The sequence below is a fragment of the Nicotiana tabacum genome, chromosome 8, assembly GCF_000715075.1.
Source record: "Nicotiana tabacum cultivar K326 chromosome 8, ASM71507v2, whole genome shotgun sequence".
Taxonomy (NCBI): domain Eukaryota; kingdom Viridiplantae; phylum Streptophyta; class Magnoliopsida; order Solanales; family Solanaceae; genus Nicotiana; species Nicotiana tabacum.
Window position 1 is genome coordinate 116134301 of NC_134087.1, and position 6636 is coordinate 116140936.

The following is a 6636-nucleotide window of genomic DNA, read 5'->3' on the forward strand; positions in this document are numbered from 1 at the left end:
CTTCTTTCCATCTGAAGGGATGTATGACATTTTTAGATATCTCCTTTATTTTTCTGACTGCTTTATCCTGTTTCTCTTCCCATGATGGAGCATCTTTCTTGAGCATTTTTGTGTGCGGTGAAATGTATGTAGATATATTTGGGATGAAATCTCTTAGATAATTTATTACACACAAGACCTATTGGATCTGCTTTGTTGTGATGTTGGTATCTGTAAATTTAAGTAATTCCTGACATATATATGGTCCTCAACTGTATTCACCTTGGACAAAATGCATTCCAAGAAAATCGATCTCCTTTTAAGCAAGAAGCATCTTTCTTGCAGAAAGCATGATCCCGTACTATGTTATCAATGCCTCAAATTGACGAAGCAAGTTGACATGTTCTTCCAATGTATCACTAAATAACAGGATGTCATCGATGTAAACTAAAGAGATATGTCGGATGGGTTGGAATATTTTTATCATGTCTTTTTAGAACAAGGAGGGTGCAGTTTTCAACCCGAAAGGCATGACTTTCCATTGGAAGTGATGATCGGGGATGCAAAATCCCGTTTTGGGTCTTTCTTCAGGGTAGATTCCCAATTGCCAAAATCCAGATTTTAAATCAAACTTGGAAAAATATTTGGTGTTGGCTAAGTGGGAGAAAAGAGTGAGTTTATTTGGGATGGGGAATTTATCATCTTGGAGGAAATGGTTAAATGGCTGGTAGTTAATGACTAACCTAAGGTTTCCTCTTGTCTGCTCAGCTCTTTTGTTGACATAAAATGCTTCACATGCCCATTGTGAATCTGATGGCTCTATCAGATCAAATTCCAAAAGTTCTTCTCATTCTTTCTTTGCAAGCTGAAGATAATTTAGATTCATGCATGAATGACTGGCTTTTGTTGGATTGATGTTTTCATTTTTCTTGAAAGAGAGCTGGATAAGAAAAACTCCTTGTTTTTCCATAACGGGATTTTCCCTTTCTTTATGAAATCCTTGAGGGATTCAGCACATGAATGTTCAATGAGATTTTGCTCAATCTCTCTGATTTGTTCGTCCGTGGTGATTTGGAATAGCCTTGGAATCTCAGAATAAGGTTTGAACTGCTTTTTAAAAGCTATTCTGTTAGCCTTGATCTGGAGTTGATTCCAAAGTTGTCTGTAAATGTCGAATCTAACAATAAGATCTTTTCTTGGTACATTAGATCCTATCAGCTTGGTTCTGTACTTCAGTACTAGAAAGAACTCATTGTTGACCGGATGCTTTGTGATGACGGTGGTAGTCAGGATTCCATTTGATGCAGGGTTAAAATCCTTAAAGTGCGGCACCCATGGATCTTCAGAGAGAACCTCAGGATTTATGAGTGAGGAAGAAGCTCCGGTGTCGATAAAATCAATAACTCGAGTTGGTTTATCCCATTTGGATGAATAGACTTTGAGTTCTTCTTGAGGAACGACCACGAAAGCGTTGATCTCCTCTCGGGCTTCGATCCACAGAGAATATGGATTTAAGGTCCTCCTCTTTTCTGAGATGTATGCCAGTGTAATCTTAAATCTCTGCAAGGAGTTTGACAGACCTTCTCGACTAGGGACAGTTTTTAGTGAAATGTCCAATTTTGTGGCAAATAAAACATCTACGTCTGAAATATTTTGTGCGACTCTTGGACCTTGATTTGCCGTTTGGAATTCTTGGCCATCTGAACCTCCTGAATTCTCTTTGTCACCTAGATGTGTGGCAGGAACATCCTGATCCAGTGATTTGATCAGATTTGCGGCATGCTTTGTCAAGCGCTGGATTATGTTGGAAAATTTGCTTTAATGTAGAGCGCTTCGTACAAATGTCATCCAATGCATCGAAAATAGCTTGCCTAATGTAACCAATTTGTGGGATTGTTATAGACTGAAACGTTTCTTCAATGATGGTCATGGTTTAGCTTGCCAACAACTTTGGAAGGGAAGAGACAAAGGCTTGCTTTAGATTGATTTTTCTACCGATCTTGAAGTATATCTTCTCCATTTTTTTGAAAATGCCTGTCAATGTCATTTCTGTCGAATGACACACACTTCATCTCGAAGAGTTGTCTTCGCATTTTCTCCTGTCTTTGGCCAGTATCTCCGCAAAAAACTTCATGTAGGATCCTGATGTTGAAGGCAAAATCTTGGGAAGTAAGAAAAGTATTTTTCTCTTGAATTCCAAGTGAGTTCCACAAATCTATGAGGATTCGTGAGAACCGTGAAGTGAGATCTGATAGGATGATATACTTTTCTCGTTCCACCAATTGTTTGGTCACATCCAAGTATAGATGTCTTGGATCCTTTGGGGCTATCTTGAAAACTTGACGTCATGTAAGGTGAAAGTGTGGAAATCAGTTCCAACGGGTTTTGACACCATGGGCTCATATCTCCTTTCTGGGATTGGCTCATCTGTCATGCCTTCCAATTCTTCATCTATTTTAGATACTTCTGGATCTCTTTGTGGGTTTACAAATATTGGGGGATTGTCGTCTTCGGAAGAGTTTGTTGTGGATCAGTGCTTGACTGAGATCTATCTTCCATTGTTTCATTGTTTGATGAATTTAGAGATTCCCACCATGGAGTATCTTCTTCTGATATGTATCTTGGCTGGGAGACATAGAGATCTGGAGCCTTCTGGTAAAAAATCATCAGATTTTTGGGGTTCGATCCTTTTGAAGTTTATCCTTGGTCTCACCTTTTCTTGGTTTGTTTTTGCGCCCAAGAGAATCTTTCCTTTACCAAACCATTTTTGCAATATCAAAATCATGTTCTTCTTTTAAGGGTTACGTGAAAGAGATTGAATTTTGTGAGGTAGATGGAAAAGTAGAAAAGATGTAGTATAATTTAGATGGGGAATATGCTTGTGGATACATAGGGAATAAGGTAGGTTTTGAGGGGGAAACTGGGGAATTTTGTGTCTCAAAGTGGTCATTTCTCAAAAGTTGAATCTGTTCTTTGATGGAAATCGTCTTCTTTTGTTGTTGTTGGAAGAACTGGAAAAGTGAAGTTCCTGGAGGACAAATCTCATATTGTAAATTGGCCAATCTTAGTTCCAAGCCTTTGATTAGTCCTGCATGGTGAGACGATGTTTGCTCCATCTTTTCTCAATTGTTTCCACTTTGCTCATCATTTTGTTTTGTGTATGGGTCACGTTCTTTATGGTATTGCCTATATTGTTCAGTACTTTGTTTTGGTAGATGGAGTTTTCTGATTGCCAGTTCATTGTTGCTTAGATGTCACTTGTTGGGGGGGGGGGGGTTCTCCAGTAGGTAGCACTATATTTTGCTTCGAAATTGTTGGAGCATGGCTTATACCCTCCTTTTCAAAAGGTTGAAGTGAAGGAAAATCTTGGGTATGACTGGAGCTTGAAGGAGTTAGCAAGAAAATCTGTGGTTGTGTGGGATTTGTGGTTTTTTGAGTTGGTGAAGTTTTAGGTTCAGGTGGCTTTTTGGATTCTGGGGTATGAGCTGATGGTGATTTGGGTTTAGGTGTGGTTTCACTATCCTCCCAGCTTGGAGTGAATTTTTCTTGTAATTTTGGCCATTCCTGGGGTTTGTAACTGACAAGAAATTCATATTTACCTGGACGGCTTAATGAGCCAATTGAAGGATCTTTATTTTCATGTTTAGCTCAAAATTGTTTTTCAGTGGTTTTCCCTTTTTTATTGGATTTTGGTTTGTTTTCATTGAGGCCGAACCTTTCCCAATGACACTTGTGGTGTTCATATTATTTTCCAATTGGATCTTCCAAACATTTTGGGCAGTTGCAACCAAGTTCCCTAGGGAAGTGTCGCCTAAAGGGGCATTTGAACCACCAAACACTTTTCCTTCTTTGTAAAAATTTTGACACCAGTCATGTTCTTCCATGATGCTTTGTATATTCCAAAAGAACTCCCCGCTAGGTTCAGGGTATGTATATGTTGTATCTTTGGGTTGAATCATTTGGCAAGAGAAGATGGTTTTATTGGGTTTTTTGAGATGGGAATGGTCAAAGCTTATGGAAATGGTTTTGTCATTTCTTTTGGTAAAAGTTGGTTCACCACATTGTAGTGATTCTTTTGGTTCCCTTAACTTTTTATAATTTGTGATCCAGGAATCAGGAAGAATTTTGACAAGATCATCTTTGGAAATTTGTCCGGGTATTTGGGTGCACATGGTGTTTCCTTTCGTACCATCAATTTTTAAGAGTAAAGCATTTTCTCCTCCGGGAAGGGAAAGATACATGGCATAATTTTGGACTCTCCACGCCATTTGGTGATGAAGAGTGGCTTGGAAGGAATCTTTGGCTTGAGGGGATCCTTGGATTTGGACTTAGATTTTTAGTGCTTCGGTTAAGTATGGATCATAAAGGGACATGTTGAAATTTGGAAAGATAGTTATGAAGACACTCCAAGCATTCAGGGTAACTTCTGCAATACCCAAATTTGCATGTTGGTACTCCAAGTATCTTGTATCTATAAGAGAAATTCGAGCTACAACAATTTGAACTTTTCTTCCGTTATATGTTAAAGCGATTCGGATAGCACCAAAATGGATATGGGCAAAACCATGATCTCTCCATTGCCTGGGAAAATCATCTGGGATTTGAAGGGTGATAAATTGTTCCTCTCGAGTAGCAAGAATAGGATGCTGGTCAAGTTTTGAGGAAGCAACATATTCTTTGACTCCTTTTGGTCTATGTTGGACTAAGGAATGAATTTGGGTCCAGGGTGCAAATGATTTTTTAGCAAAGGTTGAGTAATGGTTTATGAGAGGTAGTTCGGTGGACGATACTTTCTGTTCGTCGGTTAGGATATCTACTTCATAGAGGTAATCATATTTTCTGGACAAGTTTTTATATACAGTAGGGTACATATTCATTTTTGCAAGTGACGAGGATGATGGAAATGACTCAGACATATTTAGCAAATTGTTACTCCCTTCGAAAGGATGGGCTGGCTCTTATACGAAAGTATAGAGAACACAGCAAGAGACTCCAAGAAAGCAAACTAAATCATAGATACGAAAGTTTCCCTAAAAAGGGCTGGCGTTATCAATATAGAGAACAGAGCAAGAGACTCCAAGAAAGAAAACTAAATCATAGATACGAACGTTTCCCTAAAAAGCGCTGGCTTTATCAATATAGAGAACAGAGTAAGAAACTCTAAGAAAGCAAGCTAAATCATAGATACGAAAGTTTCCTTTAAAAGGGCTGGCTTCAACAACCCATAAAGGAAGGCTTACCAAGCTACACAAATAGTTAATTTGATTATAGTTGCAAATGTCTTCCTACAAAGGGGCTAGCTTGAACAACCCATAAGGGACTGTTTGACTAGTTACACAACTCAAAAAACTTTTGTACTATAACCAACATTAGTTGTTTATAACGCAGAAAACTTTCGTACTACAAAAAGCTAACTTTCAAAGAGTATTCTTACTCTATTTTAATACATGAACAAGCCTTTCCATCCATTCGAAAGTAAGAACAAGAGGAAAATTTAGAAAGCACTCATATGTAGTATATCACAAAAGATTTACAAAGGTTACAAGATGATACTCCAACTACTACAAGGCCACCTTTATATAGGACTAGGGGTTATTACAAGACAAACTTTTATGATAAAATAAACCTATCTTACATGGCAAACGTATCTACAAGTGGGTCCCTATTGGCATGTGAAGGACTTTAGGCAAAACAATTAAAAAGCTCCTAAAAACATGTGAAAGGTGTGAAATATACATGGTGTATTATGTAAATGTATGAGGGAGCATGTGACTAAGCATGTGGAAACATGTGGAAGCATGTGAAAACAAGTGGAAATGGTGCCCGGATAGTATGGAAAGATGTGGAAATTTGTCTTGGCATGAGTAGATGATTTTTGAGGGTTTTTTGGTAGGTAATGTAGGATTATGGTGGAATTAGCAGGAATTTTGATAATTATTCTTCATTGATTCTAGGGTTGTCTTCTAGGCATCTTTTCAAATATCTTGTGTAGTAATGCCTTGAACTTAACGGTCCCTCTCCGTTGTGTTCTTTCTCCGTTGGATTGAGAGATGTAATCCACAACTTTAATCTGGAAATGTCGTGAGTGATCTTTTCTCGGATGACTTCGTATGTGGTTTGGTATTCTTTTGCTACTTCCCGGACTCTTTCCCAATAAGGATGAGTGTTGGTATAATTCCAGCTTGCCCAGTCTTTTGGCCATATCTATCCGGGATGCACCTATTTTACTGGAAAAGGATTCTTTGTGCTTCGCTATATTCTTCTTTTATTGATAAAATGGACACGGGAAATTTCCACCGGAATGATGCTTCTTCTTGCGCCTGGACTTTTCCGTTAATAATCTTCATTGGCCTATGGAACATGAAAACCTTTGTTGTGTAGGAATCACTAAAACATTTCATCCAATATCTTCTAGGCTTGAACCGCAGTAAAAATACTTAAGAGCTGGTGCAATTTTATCAAAATCCTTGAAGACGTTGCATTTTAATTCCATGAAAATATAATACTGATGGCATAGATACCAGAAAAATCATAATAGTTCTTATGAAAAATCCTTGGCTTGAGCTATGAATATATGGCAAAACGAATATTCTGGATTGACTCCATAAGGCTTAAGAATGGATCCTCTATAAGAAGTTCTTCTTTCCATTAAAATTG